The 22,027-nt window shown below is 38.5% G+C and overlaps 1 protein-coding gene and 1 long non-coding RNA gene across 16 annotated transcripts in view; both read right to left on the minus strand.

Annotated features, from left to right (window-relative positions):
- Nucleotides 1-22,027, minus strand: part of DMD (dystrophin) — a 2,248,405-nt gene that overhangs the window by 1,947,662 nt on the left and 278,716 nt on the right. The window lies entirely within an intron of this gene.
- LOC138847738 (uncharacterized) lies at nucleotides 9,364-20,460 on the minus strand. The gene is made up of 2 exons (XR_011385693.1): nucleotides 14,481-20,460; nucleotides 9,364-14,100 (listed from the first exon to the last, which is right to left on the minus strand). It is a non-coding gene; the product is annotated as an uncharacterized lncRNA (long non-coding RNA).

Here is a 22,027-nt window from a genome sequence, read left to right on the forward strand (position 1 = left end):
GGTACTCTATTAGTTACCTCGGGTCAGGGAAAACATACAGTATCTGCCTTTTGGGGACTGGCTTATGTCTTGATGTTTATCTTTTCTTAAGGGGTTTGTTTTTCAGGAACCCTAGGCCCAGAGAAAAAGTAAATATCACCTGCACATAGCCCCTAGGCTGACTGGAACCCAAATTGCAATCCTCAAAATTCCCTAAAGGGCATGATATCATCAACCAATCAAAGGAGTGCCACAAGCATTGCAGACCAAACAGAAACCTGGACAAGAGCTGAATGTCCACCTATCACCCCGCTTCAATCTGTAAGAACCAGTACCCCTAGATCCTCAGGGAGCCTGGGAATTAAGAAATAGCTCTCCTGCTCCTTGCTCTGTGCCTTGCTATAAACATATCTGTTCTTCCACCACTTAACATCAGTAATTTGCTTGCTGCATGTCAAGCAAATGGACAAAGCTTTTGGAGTTCTACAGCAACTCTTCTAACCAGTTTTGGGAGTTTTCTGTATCATTCTGAACCAGCCTGGGTTAGAATGGTAGCATTACTACTTATTAACAGTGTGCCTCAGCTTTGTCACTTATAAAATGATGATAAAAGACATTAAATCAGCTTTGTTGCCAGCTTTGGATAAATGTCACACCTTGAATTTTAGCTCTAACATTAACTAGCTCTATGGACCCGAGTTAATCATTTAACTATATGTAACTCAATTTCCTCAACTTAAAAAAATGGAGTTTGGAAAAGGTGTCTCTATTTCTTCAAATGTAAAATTCTAACATTTGATTCTTCAGTTTTTTTCACAGGAGGCACTATAGCATCCTTGTTTGGCACACATGCTTTGGAGCCATATTGCTCAGATTCAAAGTCTAGCTCTGCTACTTAAGAGCTGCATTTTAAAAATTAATTCATAAAATCTGTTCTTCAATATCAATAACAGCATAACAACTGTGTCATAGTGTGTCATAGTGTGACTATGAGCATTATATGAGTCATTATCCTTATATGTCATAGAAAGTATCTGACCCAGGGTCGGCACTATAGCACATTGTGTTAAAGCCCTGGCCTGAAGTGCTGGCATCCCATATTGGCAGTGGTTGTCCTCCCGGCTGCTCCTCTTCCAATTCAGCTCTCTGCTATGGCCTCAGAAAGCAGTAGAAGATGGCCCAAGTCTTTGGGCCCCTGCACCCACGTGGGAGACCTGGAAGAAGCTCCTGGTTCCTGGCCCCTGCACCCACGTGGGAGACCTGGAAGAAGCTCCTGGCTCCTGGCTTTGGATAGGCACAGCTCTGGCCGTTACAGCCATCTGGGGAGTGAACCAGTGGATAGAAGACCCCTCTCTCTGTCTCTACCTCTCTCTGTAACTCTGTCCTGCAAATAAATAAAATAAATCTTTTTTAAAAAAAAGAAAGTATCTGACCCATAATAAGTAATTGATATTGTTATTCTTCTGTAATCTATGGGTTTTCTATAGGACTATGGGAAAAAACCCTAAAACAGTGAGCAAAATTTTATGAGTGTGTATATGTGAGAGTCAGCAATCCTAAACAGATTCTCAAAGATGTCCACAGTTTGAAAATGTTGAATGAAAACTAAAGTCATTATTCTGGCTGATACAGATATTAATGATTCATATTTACTTTTTTTCTAAGAACAGATATATTAATAGCAATAGGGCTATAATATTTGTTTTTTTTTTCTCACTGTGTTTTTTTCCCAATGTTTATTCAATAGTTATTCTGCTCTTAATCTCTCTCTGTCCTTAATACATCATTCTTCCTATGGATCTACACATAGTAACTGAGGTTGAAAAATGCATAATTATATGGGTTTCAGCTATGCCAGAGGAAGCCAGGACCCCTGAATCATCCTAGAACATAGTGGATTTCCTTCACATTGCCTTGGATAATATTTTACAAGCATCTGGAAATAGGCACTTATATTTTTAGCTTCTCAGGATTCTGTCTAAATAGATGCAGTTTTATTGCAATCCATTTTGTTACAAAGTCCTTTCTGATAAAAAAAAAACAACTGCTCTTTTGTGGTATCTCTTGATGTTATGTATTGACATAATGCAGTAAAGTAATTGAGATTCAGTAAGACTTGTTTAACTGTTTCAGATATTTTATGCCTTAATCAACCATATATTGTTAATGCATGCTTTTCTTTAGTTAAATTAGCCTGTGTCATGAGGGAATCATTCAAATGTAGAATTGATTGTTCTCACAGCATATATAAAGGCATCATGCCATACAAGAAATAAATCACTCCTGTCTGCATAGTACTGTGAATTTGCAGCATGGAAACCAGTACTTTCAAGCTGAAAATAACAAACCATCTTCAGAGATCAGTAGGAAAAAAAACACTAACATCTAAAAGAAGAACAATATTGATTGATTAAGTAATATGAAAAGAGAAAAGGTGTATGTTAACTTAAATACTAAATTTAGACAAGTATTCATTTGTTAGGCGAAAAAATTCCTGGTAAAGAAACGTCTTCAAAGACAAAAAGTAACCTCAGCAGAGCCCTTTCATTGTCTAAGTAACTTAGCTGAGGAATCAAAGCAAAAGCAAAAAGAAATCTGAATTAATATGATGGGGTTGGCATTGTGGAGTAATGGGTAAAGCCACTATGTGTGACATCAGCATCCTGCATGGGCACTGGTTCATGTCCCAGCTGCTCCACTTTGAATCCAGATCCCTGCCAATGCACGAGAGAAGAGCAGTGGAGGATGGCCCAGTGTTTGGGCCCCTATATCCACGCGGGTTACCTAGAAGCTCCTGGCTCCTGGCTCCTGGCTCCTGTCTCTGGAATGGTCCAGCCCCTGGCCATTGTGGCCAACTGGGGAGTGAACCAGAAGATAGAAGAGTCTCTCTCTCTCTCTTTCAAAATAAATGACTAATCCTAAAGAAATAATTAATACGATATATTTCATAAGATTAAATAGAGAGGTACTTTATCAACTTCGATATTTTATAAAATGCTGAGGTTAATGTATAAACTAAATTTATAGTTATTGGGGCCGGTGCTGTGGCACAGTGGGTTAACGCCTGGCTTGAAGTGCCAGCATTCCCTATGGGTGCCGGTTTGAGACCCAGCTGCTTCACTTCTGATCCAGCTCTCTGCTATGGCCAGGGAAAGCAGTAGAGGCTGGCCCGGAAGAAGCTCCTGGCTCCTGGCTCCTGGCTCCTGGCTTCAGATTGGTGCAGCTCTGGCCGTTGCGGCCAGTTGGGGGAGTGAACCAGAGGATGAAGACCTCTCTCTGTCTCTGCTTCTCCTCTCTCTGTGTAACTCTGACTTTCAAATAAATAAATCTTTTTAAAAAATTATAGTTACTCATCAAATTTTAGAAGCTAGGGAAAACGCAGACATTGAAAACTCTATGACAGAAGATTTGACATACTTCCCTGGCATTTTCTTTGTGTGATTTTAATTGCATTGCACAAGTATTTGAATAGCCTGATTTCTTTATTTAAAAGAACTGGGGTTTGCCAATGTTGCTAATAATAATTTTTTTAAGATTTATTTTATTTTTTAAAAGCCAGAGATAGAGAGAAGGAAAGAGAGAGAGAGAGAGAGAGAGAGAGGATCTTCCATCCACTGGTTCACTCCCAAGAACTTGCGCCATCCTCTGCTACATTCCCAGGCCATTAGCAGGGAGCTGGATCAGAAGTGGAGTGGCTGGGACTTGAATCAGCACCCATATGGGATGCTGGCATTGCAGACAGTGGCTTAACCCATTATGCCACAATATCATCCCCTAAAAATAATTCAAATAGATTGTTGCACTGTCTTAGATATGGCCTCATGGACACTATCATTCTACCTTTTATTAAAATGTTGAAAAAATGTTTTTACTACTTTTGCTACTAATACTAAGATTAATATCTCTATATTTAAAGCTTCTATCACATTTAGGGTTATTACCTTAGGAAAGGCCCTCGAATATTAGATTGGCAGATCCAGGTGGCAGATTCTAGGACAGTTGCCATATATTTCAGATTACTTCTCAAAAATTCTGTGCAATGGGCCAGCACCAAGGCTCACTTGGTTAATCCTCCACCTGTGGCGCCAGCATCCCATATGGGTGCCGAGTTCTAGTCCTGGTTGCTCCCTTCCAGTCTAGCTCTCTGCTGTGGCCCAGGAGGGCAGTGGAGGATGGCCCAAGTGCTTGGGCGCCTGCACCCCGGTCGGAGACCGGGAGGAAGCACCTGGCTCCTGGCTTCGGATCTGCGCAGCGCCAGCCTTAGCGGCCATTTGGGGAGTGAACCAATGGAAGGAAGACCTTTCTCTCTGTATCTCTCTCACTGTCTAACTCTATCTGTCAAATAAAAACAATTTTAAAAGAAAGTAACGTGTAGCCGGCGCCGTGGCTCACTAGGCTAATCCTCCGCCTTGCAGCGCCGGCACACGGGGTTCTAGTCCCGGTTGGGACGCCGGATTCTGTCCCGGTTGCCCCTCTTCCAGGCCAGCTCTCTGCTGTGGCCCGGGAAGGCAGTGGAGGATGGCCCAAGTGCTTGAGCCCTGCACCCGCATAGGAGACCAGGAGGAAGCACCTGGCTCCTGGCTTCGGATTGGTGCAGTGCGCCAGCAGTAGCGTCCATCTGGGGGGTGAACCAATGGAAGGAAGACCTTTCTCTCTCTCTCTCTCTCTCTAACTCTGCCTGTCAAAAAAAAAAAAAAAAAGAATTTTAAAGAATAAATTTATTCTAAAGAACAAATTCTAAATATTCTAAATAAATTCTAAATAAATATTCTAAAGAATAAATTCCACATTTGATAAAATTAATTCAAATTGTGTATATGTTACTTGTAACCAAGTGATCTAATTAATATAACCCTTAAGTAATGGAGTTTACTGTTTAATAGTGGAATCAGTTTCATTCATATTAATTTTCCATGGCATATTCAGATGGGAAGATCTCCTTCTTGTAAGGTTCTGATGCTTACAAAATATATTTTGACTGCAACTACACAGAAAAAAAAATTGTTATTTTTAGCAGTTAACTGGCATTTATTTACCATAAACACATGAGGCTGTTTTAGTTTCTTCAGTTATCCTTGTTTGCATAGGGCTATTTAAACCCAAATTGGAATTGTCTCTGGATTACCATCAGTGATAATAAGACTTTACAATTCATGCCAATCATAACTCACGAACATAGATAGGGGTGACCAAGGAATACAACCAGAATCTTTTGTTCAGTTTCACCAGGCCCAGACTTAATGAGGAAAAAAATCATTAGCACTGAAAAACTTGTAAATCTTGCTGAGTATTTTTCTGCTCAAATTTACATACTGATTGTGTCTGTGACGGGTACTGTGTTAAAGAATAAAATGAATATTTAATTTAGTAAGGTATAGACAAAAATGAACACAAGAGCACATCTATTTCCTAAATATAAAAGGAAACATACAACATAGCAAAAATTATGATTTCCTATTAATGTGCTCATTTCACAGAAGCCACTAATTGTAGCAACAATTTTGATGGTAACATCATCAATAAAATATACTTGTGAATAATGTCACCAATTTTGCAAAAAGACATGTTTAACTAAATGACACTATCAATATATGTGTGTGTGTATATATATATATATATATACATGTGTGTGTGTGTGTGTGTGTGTGTGTATAAAGAGAGAGAGAGTTTCCCTTTAACTTGCTACATAACAGAATACAAAATGCCAAGGGCAGTTAAATGTCAACATACAAACATCTCTCAGTGTTTTGTTTAATGTTTCTATTGTTAAAAAAATCACAAATCCTCCATTTATTGTACATAATAAAGAGGGTATTTGAAGTTTCATATTTTAATACCCCTGTGGTTTACCACCAAAGAAAAATATGAATGCATGCATGAAATTTTCACTTTATTTTCTTGGTTAATTTTAGATTGCAGCTCATCACTTTGTGTTAGTACAAACCTCCGATGATCTCATATGCATCATTATGAGGAGATGAAAAGGATTAAGAAAGAAGTTTGAGTTGGTGCATGGAATGTTGAAAGTTCCTCTGCAACTAATATATATGGGGATAATTACTATTAACACAAACTCCATAAAAGACCAAATGAATGCCTACTTTAATTTTCTTCTAATATTTTCAGTTCTTTGTGCTCAATGTTGTTTGTGCAATCTTATCCTCAGAATGGATAGACATTTCACCGCCCATTGGCCATTCTTCTCATCCTGTATCTGAATTCAACTTTGGGATGGATGTTCCAAAATACCTGCCAGTATGAGCATCTTGGAAGGAATGTGATGGAATATGGATTATGTGACTGTGGATATGTGAATTTGAGTGAGATTTTAAAATCAAATGTAAATAATCTTTTCCCTCAATTTTATGACAAATTATAACATAAAAATATTTTAGTCTTCCTAAATCTATTTTGAGCTACACCCTCAGTCCAAAGGGGATATGTATTCACTCTTCTCTCTTGTTAGAGGTATTTTGATAAATGTTTATGTACCTCCATCATTCATAAAATTGTGAGTACTCATTTCACTGAGATAAAAATTAGGGGGGCCTTCCTTCATATTTCAACTTCAAAAATGCAATTCCTCTAGAACTTCCTGGTGATGTCACTCTTGGGAATAATCTACCAGTTTCACACTCCTTTGCCCTTAATACTGCCACTTACCCCACAAACTAAAAGGCCAGGAGTCTTATGTACTACACTTCTGACTACAACTGTGGATAATCTTAGTTTTGACATCACTAATTAGTTTTCAAAAATGGATTCTGAATATACATTTGTAATTGCCTTTGTCTTCTTCTCTCAATAGAAATGTTTTGAAAAAGAACGTACATTTTGCAAGTTTTCATCCTACACATTTTCCTGTCTGTGACTCCAAGATGACAGACTCTCAATATATTTTTATTAAATTCAAATAGTGAAATATCACTTTTACAATATCAAAATTAAAAATAAAAATGGGTGTAATGATTAACATGTTGAATGTAGATGAGGGTGAAATACTTCAGGGTTTTATATAATAATCAAGTATCACCTCTGATTGGAATATATGATGTTCCACCTAATATGGTCTCGGTGTTATATGTCCACCCCAAATGTTCATGTGTTGCAGGCTTAGTTCCCAAGGTGGTGGTGTTGAGACATGGTGTAGAACTTTTAAGAGCTGGGGCCTTATAAGAGGGTCTTAGGTCACTGGGGCATGCTCTTGAAAGGGATTAAGGAATTTCTTATGGGATTATAATTAATTTTCCTGAAAGGGCTGTGAAAAAAGCCTGAATCTGGTCTTACTCAACCTTACTCAACCTCTCTCTGGCTTCATGTTTTTTTTTTTAACTTTTATTTAATGAATATAAATTTCCAAAGTACAGCTTATGGATTACAATGGCTTCCCCCCCATAACGTCCCTCCCACCCGCAACCCTCCCCTTTCCCACTCCCTCTCCCCTTCCATTCACATCATGATTCATTTTCGATTCTCTTTATATACAGAAGATCAGTTTAGCATACATTAAGTAAAGATTTCAACAGTTTGCTCCCACACAGAATCATAAAGTGAAAAATACTGTTTGAGTACTAGTTATAGCATTAAATCTCAATGTACAGCACACTAAGGACAGAGATCCTACATGAGGAGTAAGTGCACAGTGACTCCTGTTGTTGACTTAACAAATTGACACTCTTGTTTATGGCATCAGTAATCACCCTAGGCTCTTGTCATGAGCTGCCAAGGCTATGGAAGCCCCCTGAGTTCACCGACTCTGATCATATTTAGACAAGGCCATGGTCAAAGTGGAAGTTCTCTCCTCCCTTCAGAGAAAGGTACCTCCTTCTTTGATGACCTGTTCTTTCCACTGGGATCTCACTCGCGGAGATCTTTCATTTAGGTGTTTTTTTTTTTTTTTTCCAGAGTGTCTTGCCTTTCCATGCCTGAAATACTCTCATGGGCATTTCAGCTGGATCCGCATGCCTTAAGGGCTGATTCTGAGGCCAGAGTGCTGTTTAGGACATCTGCCATTCTATGGGTCTGCTGTGTATCTCACTTCCCATGTTGGATCATTCTCTCCCTTTTTGATTCTATCAGCTAGTATTTGCAGACACTATTCTTGTTTATGTGATCCCTTTGGTTCTTAGACTTATCATTATGATCAATTGTGAACAGAAATTGATCACTGGGACTAGTGAGATGGCATTGGTACATGCCACCTTGATGGGATTGAATTGGAATCCCCTGGTATGTTTCTAACTCTACCGTTTGAGGTAAGTCAGCTTGAGCATGTCCCGAATTGCACATCTCTTCCCTCTCTTATTCCCACTCTTATATTTAACAGTGATCATTTTTCAGTTAAGTTTCAGCCCTTAAGAATAATTGTGTATTGATTACAGTATTCAACCAAAAGTATTAAGTAGAACAAACAAAAAAAAATACTAAGAGGGATAACATATTAAGTTGATCATCAAAAGTCAGGGTGAGAGCTGATCAAGTCACCATTTCTCATAGTGTTCATTTCACTTTAACAGGTTTCCTTTTTGGTGCTCAGTTAGTTGTCACCTATCAGGGAGAACAAGTGGTATTTGTCCCTTTGGGATTGGCTTATTTCACTCAGCATAATGTTTTCCAAATTCCTAACAGGGATAACTTTTCAGTTAAAATTTAAACACCTAAGAATAATTGTGTGTTAATTACAGAGTTCACCCAATGGTACTAGAGCAAAAAAAAAAATACTATAATGGATAAAGTAGTACATTGTACATCAACCGTCAGGACAAGAGCTGATCAAGTCACTGTTTCCCATAGTGTCCATTTCACTTCAACAAGTTTCCCCTTTGGTGCTCAGTTAGTTGTCACTGATCAGGGAGAACATTTGAAACATGATTTTTTTCCTCCTCCATCCACTTCCACCATCTACCATGGGGCCCTCCCAAAAGCCTGCTTAGATTTTCAGTCTCCAAAAGTGAGCTAAATAAACCTCTTTTTATTCACAAGTAGCTTGCCTCGGGTATTCAATTAAAGTAATGCAAAACAATCCAATGAGAAAAAGCTGAGTAATCTAGGAAAGCCTTTTCTTGGCATTTTGTAGATGACTATGGCACAATGCAATCAGGTAGGCAGAAGTACTACAATCTCCTCCAAGGCAGTGAACATATGAACTGTTTTACCATTAGCAGAGCACTAGGGAAAGAAGCAGCCACCGCAGGAGTTAGTAAAAGCAAACAGCTAAAGTTGTAATGAGTTCTTAAACTCAGGTATGGGCTGCTGTAACAATTTAGAATCCTTAGAAACACAGACAAAAGGAGTCTGTCCTCATTTTGGACTCACTCTCCATAGGCCCCTGTCTGGTAACTTTTATGAAAGCTTAGAGGTGGAACAGAAGATAGGAGGGAGCTCTCCTTAGAGATGCATAGACATGAAATCAAACCCATTTTTGCTAGACCCTTCTTTCCTAGGAAGAAAAAGACTTAAGCCACTCAAGGAAAGGCAGGGAATTCTACCACGTCTGTGTTCAGGCAGTGAGTGGGGGAGGGTAGAAGACCTCTGGGAGAAGGAAAGAGTATCCTATTGGGCCCAGGATCAAGTGATAAAAGCAGAGTGGTCTTTTACTACTGAAGCAGGAGCAGGTATGCAAGGCGTGCTGAAAAGCTGAGGATGACACAGGAAGAAAGAAATCCCTTTAGCATCCCAGGCACCAGACTAAGCACAAGACAGCAGCAGTCCATCACTGGAGGTCTTTGAAGTCTGTGGTGTTCTGGAAGTTGCTATAGCAACAACAAAAAAACCAAACCAGTTCAATACTAACTCCACTGATTCAAACCCCATTCTATAACAGTGTGACAGAAAAAGAGCTGGGCCTATCTCCAGGATTAAATATATTTTCCACATTTTCTACTTTTATTCTACATATAGTGTAATATTCACCAAAAAAAGACACACATAACACAAACTAAGCAAAAATATACCTATTATCAAGAAGTAAAGCTGTCAACCTAATCAGATTCAGAAATAACTTAGATCTTGTACTTATCACAAAAGTATCACAAAAGGATTTTAAAATCACTCTGATTGATAAGGTGAGTGAGGAATCTGGCTATTAAAGGAAAAGATGGAAAACTTGCATGAACAGATGGGGAATTTCAGGATTCCAATGATGGAGTCTATAAAGAATCAAATGGAAATGCTAGAATTAAGTTGTAATCAATCTGAAATGTTAACGTGGAAATTGCAAAAATTTCTCTTACAAATACAAATAATGCATTGATTCTGCTAAATTACAAAGCTAATAGCTAAATATTTAAAATGACATATGGGGCCTGCACTGTAATGGGTTGGTGCCAGCATCCCATATGGAAACTGGTTGAGTCTGGTTGCTCCACTTCTGATCTAGCTCTCTGCTAATGTGCCTGAGAAAGCAGCAGAAGATGGCCCAAGTGCTTGGGTCCTAGCACCCACATTGGAAAACTGGTGGGCTTCAGAATGTCCTACCCCTGGCCACTGTAGTCATTTGGGGAGGGAAACCAGTAGATGGAAAATTGTCTGTCTCTATCTCCCTCTGTCTCTGTAATTCTGACTTAAAAATACCAAAATAAATCTTTAAAAAATAAAAATGACACATAATATACATTATTATATATTAATCTTGAAATTTTTTATCAATGTACACACCTGAGTATTCAATGTTAATGGAAGGCATGACAGTACAATTATTTATCATAATAACTTCATATGTGATACATGCTTTATATTTGTAGCTGCCTTCAGGGAAGATGATCCTCCTACCTCATCCCAATAAATTAATGAAAAAATTACCGCTGTAAAATGTTAGTTATTTGTTCAAGGCTACACAATTGGTAAGTGTAGCATTCTTTGATTACAAAGTCTTTGTCCTTTCCATTATACCTCTATGCTTCCCATACTATAAAATTAAAACAAGCATATCTACCACTCCAAATGGTCCATTTTCACGGAGAATGAGAGCTATTCTAATTGTAACAATCTCTGTTATACAAGTAGAAAATGAAACATGGCGTGGGCTTCCAGGTAAATTTGAAGGCTTTGTCAAAATAATACAAAATTATGAGGCATATTCCCTTCTCGACATCCTAAGATGATTCAGTTACTTCTTTTGTCACATTTTCAATATATAATTCCGGTTCAAACTTCCATTTTACTACATCATTTCAAATTTCATTGATATTCCTAAAATGCAACACAAAAGAGAAGTAGATAATTTCAACCATTCCAATTCATAGCCTTTTGTACAGTGCCATGAATAGGTTTCACTATAACGCATAAAGCCCCCATTGTTCTTTTCCTTTTTCAATACTTCTGGATTGGTGGATGAGACAGAATTATCAGGAAGGAAAAACTGAATCTCAACACAAAAATGAATGTCATCAAAAGCTAAACTAGGCAAGTTAATAATCGCCCATAAGTACTGCTGAATTATAATTTAAGAACCTCAGAAAAAAAGTTACAGGGTTTCCAAAAGTAACTGAAAGTTAAGTGTTTTTTTTTTTTTTTTAGATTTTCATTTATTTATTTGAAAGGTACAGTTACAGACAGTGAGAGAGAAAGACAGAGAGAAAGGTCTTCCTTCCCATTGGTTCACTCCCCAAATGGCCACAACGGCCAGAGCTGTGATGGTCTAAAGCCAGGAGCCAGGAACTTCTCTCAGTCTCCCACAGGGGTGCAGGGGCCAAGGGCTTGGGCCATTTTCTACTGCTTTCCCAGGTCATAGCAGAGAGCTGGATGGGAAGAGGAGCCGCTGGGACTAGAACCGGCGCCCACATGGGATGCCGGTGACACAGGCGGAGGATTAACCCACTGTGCCACCACGCCGGCCCCAGAAAGTTAAGTGTTTGTTAAATGTATTCACCCTGTTGCTCTAATTACTTTAACTTTTAATCTGTTGTTGTTCATGTTTGGGTCCTTCTTCTACTTTTTTCCTAGTATACAAGTGTTATTCTTAGTATGAGTTATCCAAAATGTACATTAATACGAAATTCCTTGCACTACCTCTACTCTGAACCACACAATTTAGATGAAATTCAGGGTGCATTCAGGACTCGGGCAAACATCCTTAGCACTGAGAAGTAGCACACAGTACACATGCACGCATAATTCTAAAATCGTTTTATTGAGCAGCTAAGAATTTGCATCAGTGCATCAGACCCTGGGAAGTTAATGTAAAGTGGCCAACAAAAACTGTTCAACTGCATTAATAATTAGAAACCATAAACACACTTACAGATTCTTTAACTTGAAACTTACTCTTCTGCACAATGCACAGCTCCCATTTAAATCATTAAAGCATGTGCAGGGGTAATAACAAATGAACAGGGAAAATCTGATCATGATGGAAGGCTGCCAAGATAATAGAGTGACAAATGTGGGGACATTTTAGAGTTCCTAATTTCCCACTTGAATAAAATAATACAAATAAAAAGCCTTTTTTTAGCTTCAACTGTAAGCATCATTTGATCTATTTCCTAAAATCCTCCTGAAATTTTCACAGAATCATTACAGACTTGTGCAATCAAACAAATCAAACATGAAGCAGTTCTTTCAGAATGACTGCTAAAGTGGTCAATATTTCCAGCATTTAGTTAGCCTCCTCAAAGAAATAAACAGGAGCTTGTCAGAATTACCAGAGACTGATGTGTTATCTGCATTTTTTATACTCTTAAATTTAAGGGACACATTCTCACATATGCATGGACACAGGCATGCGTACATGAGCGCACTCTACCAGAATACAAAATTAGAAACTTTGGAGAAAATAGAAAATAGTGAAGTTTTGGGAAAACCAGAATGTCTGCTTTTAGCTCATAAAAACAATCAATTTTTAAATGTGTAGATTATATTAGGATTGTATTTTGTAATTTGCTTTGATAGAAGAGCAAAAGAAATATGAGAATACCTCAAAAGATTCAGGGAAAATGGAATTTAGAGAAAATTATTTGGTGTAAATTTTGAAATCCATGCATATGCATAGATTAGGTTCAACTCCTCCGATTGGTTATGGTCTCTGTCTCTGTCAGTGTATATGAGTTTCCCTCCCTCCCTTCACTGTATTCTCTCTCCATGCCCAGCTAATCCAAGTCTTCTACTGGAAATAGGTGATTCCAATAGTCCAAAGGGATTGGAGGAGGGAAAGCAATAGGAATGGAACACCTGGTAAGTATTCCTACAGACCAGTATGCTTTTGCTCAGTCCACTTCATTTTATATTTGGAATATTTTTAAATGAAGAGAGAATGAGGACAATTTATAAAAGAAGCTCTAGTAGCTTCAGTAAACTGTGAGCTACACAGATAAGATACATATTGACTCTCTTTTGGAATAATTTATGTGCTGGTTATGAACTGCCTTCTCATCTGACAATGGAGTAAAATGGGGACCAAAACGAGAGCAATGCCAAGGAAATGTTTTATGACCAAATGCTAATTCAGAAGAATAGTGAAAAGGGGGATACAAGAGAATGCTAAGCATGGATTCTAGGCCATCCTTAAACAATCCAGAGCTGAAGAGCTGTTTTCAGAGATAAATTTATTCTGTGTCAATGTTTCCTGACCTACTTCTCATGAGGAAAATTCTGCCTGAAAAACAGAAGGAACTCATTTTTCAGTTTATCTTGAAATTTATCTTAAAACACATTAATTGTACAAAGTGTGCCTTAAAATGCACTAATTGTTCAAAAATATGCCTTATTAGGTACTTGAAAAGCAGACTCAAGACAATTTGTGGTGAAATATTTCATAAGCTGTACTATGCATAAGCATAAAAAATGAAAACTAAATGATGTTTGTAAAAGGCAGTTTAGTCCCAAAGAAGGGATTAATTGTCAACATGTTTCTTATTAGAATGTGAGGAAAGGAATTAGTATTTGTTGTGGGTATACTCTATTCCTGATACAGTATTTAATTCCAACAACTAGACTGAGAACGTAAATTAGGTTTCTGCTTCCCACTTGGAGATTGGAACCCTGAAGTCAAGGAGATTTTCATCATCTCTCATGATCTCTCGACCGCCTCCTGTGGGTCCAGCACCCCACCACCACCACGACCCAGGCAGCCTGCGATCACATTGTACAGACAGAAGAAGCACGGTGTTGCTTAAGGGCCTCTACCTTCTTTTTTTTTTTTTTTTTTTTTTTTTTTTTTTTTTTTTTTTTTTTGACAGGCAGAGTGGACAGAGAGAGAGACAGAGAGAGAAAGGTCTTCCTTTGCCGCTGGTTCACCCTCCAATGGCCGCCGCTGCAGCCGGCGCACCGCGCTGATCCTGGCAGGAGCCAGGAGCCAGGTGCTTTTTCCTGGTCTCCCATGGGGTGCAGGGCCCAAGCACCTGGGCCATCCTCCACTGCACTCCCTGGCCATAGCAGAGAGCTGGCCTGGAAGAGGGGCAACCGGGACAGAATCCGGCGCCCCAACCGGGACTAGAACCCGGTGTGCCGGCGCCGCAAGGTGGAGGATTAGCCTATTGAGCCACGGCGCCGGCAAGGGCCTCTACCTTCTAACAGTGCCATCACCACAGCTGCACTTAGACATCATCCCCAAGCAGGATGCAGCTGGGGCAGTCCACTCGGGTGGGCTGCAGAAGCTGCCCTACTTCCATACAGTCCTCCAAGGAAAGCTCTCCTACTCAAAAGACCTAACTTGATGTCACAGGTCTACATGCCCGTGACCCAGGATCAGAAACTGGCCCTCACACCAGTAACAGGTTACTATTACCATCCTAGCGAGGAGGGAGGTTCCTGACAAATCCTAAATGTCTCTGTTACACCTGAAACATCACTGAATTTTATTAAGATTTCATGAGAAATCGTTTTAAGAAACCAGAAATACTAAGATAAAAGTGGACCCAATGTAGAAACTTAATTTAGTTCAGGAACAAAAATAAAGTATGGCTTTCAGCCCAGTTAAGTTTGTGTGAGGGTCAATTTTTTGCTTCCCCTACTCATGGGACTATGAGGAATGCAAGTGTGCTATCCAAAATAACTCACAACAAGGAAACTGGGGTGGGCCCTTGGCCTGGCAGTTACTATAGCTCCTTCCCATATTGAAGGGCCTAGGTACAGTACCTGGTTCCAGTTCCTCACTCCTGTTTCTTCTAGTGCGGACTCTGAGAGACAGCGTGGATGTTTGAAGTGAGTGAGTCCCTGCCAACTGTCATTGGCACTCTCCCTGCCAGTGGGAGATCTTGATTGCGTTCCTGACTACACACTTCCATTCTCAGTCCCTTTGGGGCATTGGAAAAGTGAACCAGCAGATTACAGTGTGCTCTCTTTCTCTGTCTCTCTGCCTTTCAAATAATAATTATACTTTTTAAAAACTGAAAACAGACAAGAGAAGATGGCTGAGAGTGGCTGGATTCAGCTTTTTATTACCCAGGGAAACCTTTAGTTGTTGACTAGGACTAAAATTTGTTGTTATGATTCTAAATCTCAATGCTCTTTCTTACATTTGTCCCTAGCTCTTGATAACTAGTTGGTGCTCAATAAACTTCAGATTTAATAAAATAGTGAATAAATGAGAGGAGGTATTTCTTTAGTACCAGGTAGAGGCCTATGCAGACAGCAGGTATTTTTTATATCTCACAGAGCATTCAGTATAGTATTGGAAAGAAAGAGCAGTGGATTTTTAACAATCTTGAGCATCTACAAATTGCTAGATGCTGTTAAATTTTTCATGTACATTTTAATTTTCATCTTCATGTTGATCCATATTACATATGAGCAAATGGAGAGAGAAGTTTTGTCAAAGTCATGGTAATAGTGCACATAGTCTGAGTTCTTCCTATGTTCCTTTTACTAAACACTCTAAACATATTAACACATTTAATTCTCACAACAACCCTATCAGGTAATCACTTGTCTTGATTCCATTCTATAGATGGGGACCAAAGCTTAGAAAGGTTAAGTAACTGCCCAAGGTCATACAGCTAACCTGGCAATAGATGAGCACAAAATTAAACCCAGGCTCTCTTAACTCCATTATTGAACCAACAGCAAATAGCTTTCTGACTTGCCAGTGATTCTGGAGTTGCCAATGGCAGAGTAAACAATGGTCAGATAATACCCACTCTCTGAATGGAAGAACAGTATTGATGGACCTAGACATTTTTCTTTTAACTTTCCTTTACTTCCTGTTATATTGGATTCCACTTTCACTCTTCTGTTTGTGCCACTTTAAACCTTCGTGCCTCCCTTCTCTTTGACCCAAATACTCAAAACAGGTCACACGTTTAAATATGGCAAGCCCTCCAGCCCTGCAAATGATGGGCTATAACATTTCTTTGCACTATTGGAATTTTTTTTCAAAAAAGCTTAACTACACCTACTTTTCATTTTTAGTTTACATGCTAACTCACAAATTTAAAAATTCACATTTAATGTAGGTTTGTATCTTTCAAAAACTATTTTTTGGAAAGGGAACAAATGATTTTTTTCTTATTACTATACTACTATATATTTTAAAACTCAGTTACCTGGAATCACTATAATTCAAATGTTTCAAGCAAGGTGCTTGAATGTATGAAGCTTAAAGGAAGCAAAGTAAGCCAGCACAAGGCTGCTTCCCTGCAAGAGGCTCCCAGAATTCCCTGTTTCCTCTGCACGCGTAGCATCCTCTACTTACTGGAAAGGAGTAAACTGGAAAGGAAGTGAAACCTGCAATCCTCTATGAATTTCATTTCAAAAAGGATTTGGGACATTTTTGTGAAGCCATGTGGGACTAGTTTTGAAGAGGGATTCATGGCTTGTTTATTATTTTCACAATTTATAACTTACTTTTTTAAAAAAAAATGTTTTGAGATAAATATTCTAGACCATTCAGGATCTGTAGAAAACGTAAGAATTAGAAATCCTCTTACAAGCCCAGTAACCTAAATTTATATATGTATATAAAAATTTTGTCATAAAACACAACCCTTTAGAAGAATAATTCAATTTTATATGGCGATGAATACACACACAGCTATTCACATTTTTATGGCTATTTATAAATTATGTCCATCCATTGATTGTTCAGGCAAACAAAAGCCATATTTGGTGCCAGTTACATTCCTTTATATTGACAAGAGCTGGATAGCTTGGCTGGTAAAACTGAAGAAAACCTTCTGTTCCTAGATTCTTTATATAGCAGTAACTGACATGATCACGTTTCACAAATATCTACCAATGTGGCTCAGCAGAATTCAGCGTTGAATGTTGTTGAGATAAAGGAAGACTTGAAAAATGAATGGAAAGTGGCAAACCACAGCAGGAGGATCAGCTACCACACTGGGTATAGCAAACAAAAAGAGGCAATTGGAAGTATTGCCAGAGTACGAAAAGCAGAACTTACAGGCAGGCGGTGTTGTAAGACTGCAATCATGGAGATGAAGCTCCAGTCTCCCCTAGCCTCTCCCCCGCCCCGGATTGAGGAGTGGCTTATTCACACAATCTTCCCCCTATCTATGGACTCACTGCAGCCCAGGTCTACACTTCAGTTGAGTTGACGATCTTTTCTGCCAGACCAAGGAGAGCCTGAATTGTGTTCCTTTTGGCTTATTGCAACAAACTTGCCAAATGAAACTACAAACAGTTCAATATTGTCTGGGCCTGAATGCTAAGAAGATTCCCATGAAAATTTTCAAGAATTTGTCTTCGTTGTGATGATTGTAAAACTGGTACAGGAACCCCAGTGAAAATGGAGTCCCTAACTTATCACTGTTATCCTCTTGCAATCGATGTAGGACTTTGTCTCCCCATATGCACTCACACACCTCTTCCCTAAAGCCTATTTCAGTTTCCCAGAAGGCTCTGTTTTTCCCAGTTATGGAGGTTACTATCCCTTAAATGAGGTGACTGTTACTCAGCCTGGAGTATTAAAGGTAGATATGTTTAAATTTATAATAGTCAAAAATGGAGGAGATAGAGGCAATATTAAATTCAAGGCTCTGGAAATGAAAAGCAAAACATGATTGGAAAATGTGAAAAATGAGAGACAGGTGGGGCAGATTGAAGGTGCCTGTCAGTCTCTGCATAGACTGCCTCCTTTTGCTCTAAATACTAAGCATGCTGAAATTAGGCCACTGCCCTCCAGAGAACAGGAAGGAACTGGCCACTACAGAATACTAACAAAGGGGACTTTTATAACGCATTATTAACTGATCATCATATATAAGAGTTTTTGAAAAATTTAAAACTCTGAATTTATTCATAATTATCAATATCATTCAAAGCAATAGTTTCAACATGAGCTTAGACACTTTTCTTAAGTTCTCTTAAGTATTGAACTGAACCAATCATTTCTTACTCTTGTTTTTTCTTTAACCAAAAATGCTAATTCAATTTAGTTGGATCAATTCTCAAACTGGTCTGATGAAATGTTACCAGAATATTTGCAAATACATTTGTCTAAAGTACTTCTCTCTAACCTTTTAAAGTAGAAAACAAAAAGAATAGAAATTAAAAGAAGTATTAAAGTGTGTATTTCAAAGTGATTTTCCCTTTAAACAGATGTTTGTTTTTGCAAGAGTTGTTTAGATATTTTTCAGCACTGATATCATTCCTAAGCTTAAAGCTACAGAAGAGAGGTGACCTTTACTCAATAAACTATTTTTTATGTTCACAGAATAACTTATTTATTATTGAAGCCAACTATAATCAAAATGTTTGGTCTGAATAGACATCTGTTAATAATAACCAATATTTTCATCCAACCTCTTTGCATTTACTAATAAATTCTCTGTGGTACTTTGCTGTTTCAGAATGTTTAGGCAACATTTATAAATTGCTAATTCAAGAAATTAAAAAGTCTTAAGTACCCTAGGATATTCAAAAGAATAAGCATGGGATACAGATGGGAGTGAGGCTAGGGAATTACTATACTAAATATCTAACAAAATGGGGGGGGGGGGTAAGAGCTAATACAGCTAAAAAATGCACACAGAATAAATGTCATTCTCAAATATTCTGAATGTGTACACTCGATTTTCCTTCATCACCACTTCATTTTGAGTCATCCAGGTCAAATACTGTCAACGAATCAATCTCTATCCTCTTTGAGCAGAGATCAAGGGCAACAGCAGAGCCTTAATGATTTCAATCTCTAGCCTTCAAGGGGACAGATTATAGGGACTGGAAGCAAATCAGTCTTTCACAGGGCAATTCAGCACACAGCCCACGACAAAGCTTGATTAGAATGGAAAACTGTTAAGCTAGCAAAAACAAGACATAATTATGAGGAAAGAGGAAATGTAAGACTAATGAATTTTAGTGTTCAAAGCAAGATAAAATTAATGTTATTATTAGTTTTTGTGGAGCCAGCATGTAGTCATTTAGAAGTCTACAAAGGGCAAGATGAAAATTATAACAGAGCATTCTTTAGCAATTTCTTTCCTTTTTTTTCTCATGAGCAAGGTTGAAATAGATTTAGATGTCAAGTCTACGCATTCTTCTATGCCACTCCTAGGCCCATTTTCAAAAAAATCAACAAATCCAAAAGCCAAAAGCAAAAGACTTGTTTGAACACTGAATACCTCACAATTCTGTATTTCTCAACATTCCACTTAAGACTTTAATACAAGCAATGCACTCTTTACTTAACTGCTCAACAATGTTTTATCTACATATGATTTCTTTTGTAACTAGATACTATGACCTTTTGATGTAGATATCCTTGGATCCTTCACCATCTCAACAGACTCTTTCAGAATACAACTAAATGTTAGTTTCCCTTAAGGGGTATGGAAGTTCTTTTTCTGCCAACGGCCATTTGGATATTTATGATGTCATGCAGGGGTCATGCAAAATTATCAACTTTAAAATTAGCCTGCCATTGATTTATTGAATTTCTAGTCCTTCCTGCACTTGCCTTGGCCTGACCAGACCAAATTATTTCGCGGGCCTTATATGATCCAGGGACCAGATGTTCCCTATCCCTGGTAAGGTTTAAAAACTCTTTAAAGCTACTCTACACTGTTGAAAAGTCAGAACACCTTTCCTGCCGTTAAATGAGCTTTTCTGAAATGTATATTTTGAGGTTCCAATCTGCATCTTATTTAATGCATACAAACTCAGACAAAATAAATCTTAGAAAAGAAATTATTTTAGTGGCTAGTACTGTGGCATAGCAGGTAATGCTTCCATCCACCCTCCCATATGGACGCCAGTTAGAGTGCTGGCTGGTCCACTTCCAATCCGGCTCCTTGCCAATATGCCTGGGAAAGCAGTGGAAGATGGCCCAAGTGCTTGGGCCCCAGCATCCACTTGGGAGACTCAAAAGAGCTACTGGATCTTTGCTTCGGATCAGCCCGGCCAGCCTTTGCAGCCATTTGGGGAGTGAACCAGCAGATGGAATATCTCTCCCTCTCCCTCACCTTTCCAATGAATAAATTATCTTTAAAAATAAAAGAAATGATTTTAACAGCAGTTCAAATACAAAACTTGTAGTTTAAAATATTGTCCTCCAGGGTCCTGTGCTGTGGCGCAGCGGGTTAAAGCCCTGGCCTGAGATGCCAGCATCCCATATGGGTACCGGTTCTAGTCCTGGCTGCTCCACTTCTGATCCAGCTCTCTGCTGTGGCCTGAAAAAGCAGTAGAAGATGGCCCAAGTCCTGGGGCCCCTGCACCCGTGTGGGAGATCTCGAAGAAGCTCCTGGCTCCTGGCTTCGGATCGGCGCAGTTCCGGCCATTGCAGCCAGCTGAGGAGTGAACAAGCGGATGGAAGACCTCTCTCTCTGTCTCTACCTCTCTCTGTAATTCTCTTTCAAATAAATAAAATAAATTTTTAAACAAATGTTGTCCTCTAAAGCTACAAGTAAATCAATGCTTCAAAATTGTTTTGCTCAGAATAAAATTTCCTAGAGTAAAAATAATCTTGAACTGTTAAACAAAGCTAAACAGGTTTATTTATCTCCAGATTTCCCAGAACCATCAGTATACAAATAGCTTTTGTTAATACCTCAAAGGCAGAAATAACCTATATTTTTTTTCTAAACTTATTTGAGGACAGAATGTTTCTTTTCCCTAGAATTAACCAGAATGGTAGTCTCAGTGTTTCTTGTATAGTTTAAGCCAAACTGAAGTAAATATATTGTTCTTTTATAAACATATTCTGAGAATATGGAAACATTTACTTAACTAATTCTTGATGAAACCAGCAGGAAATTAAAAATGATTCAAAGAGTATTCAACAGACTGAAACCATATAGTTACAGAAAGAAAGGATGCTAGAACAAGATTGCTAAGCTAGATACAAGATCTGTTCATATCTTAAAGGGCAAAATGATCATGTCCTTCAATATTATTCTATGGGAAAATAGTTATTGCCTCTCTACTGGACAAAATTTTATAAGATCACATAAAACATCTCAGATCCTGACCACTTATCAATAGTAATTATTCAAACAAAAATGTATTCCCCTAGAAAATTAAGTAACATTTGAGCAGGTCTTTTACACAATGGTTTATTATGACATTAAATGGCCATGACTTGTCTTCTTGCCTTATTTCCTAGTTCTAAAGTTTAACAAGCTCATATGTGTCATAATTACTCATTCAATTACTTAATAAACGTTTACTAGGTTCTTATTAAGTGTCAGGCTTGTGCTGGGGGCTAGAGAGATGACAATGAACAGGAAAAACGTTCATCCCTCTAGAGGCTTACAGGCTAATGAAGGGGTAAGGACATGTCAGCATGAAATTGCAAAGCGGTTTGATGTGTGTTCAAATAAAGTGACTATGGGGTGTTGAGCAGATACAGAAGAGATATCCCTCCTGTAAAGGGTGATCACCTAAATGGTAAAAAGGAGGGATAAGAGAGTGAGGAAGGCTTGAAATGTAGGGGTAAAAAGTCCACTTGCAGGAGAATTACAGGAGTTAAAACAGCAATTTTTGCAGCATGATTGTGACAACAACCTTTTCCTGAAAAGGCCACAAAGCATTCAAAAGAGACACCTTCTGAGACCTGCCTCAGGAGTGTCTGGACAGAGGCATTAATCTTATCCATCAGGTCAATTTGACTTGGATGATGTACACATAAGGTCTATTTCCTCTTAGCCACTAGAGCAAC

The sequence above is a fragment of the Oryctolagus cuniculus genome, chromosome X, assembly GCF_964237555.1.
Source record: "Oryctolagus cuniculus chromosome X, mOryCun1.1, whole genome shotgun sequence".
Taxonomy (NCBI): domain Eukaryota; kingdom Metazoa; phylum Chordata; class Mammalia; order Lagomorpha; family Leporidae; genus Oryctolagus; species Oryctolagus cuniculus.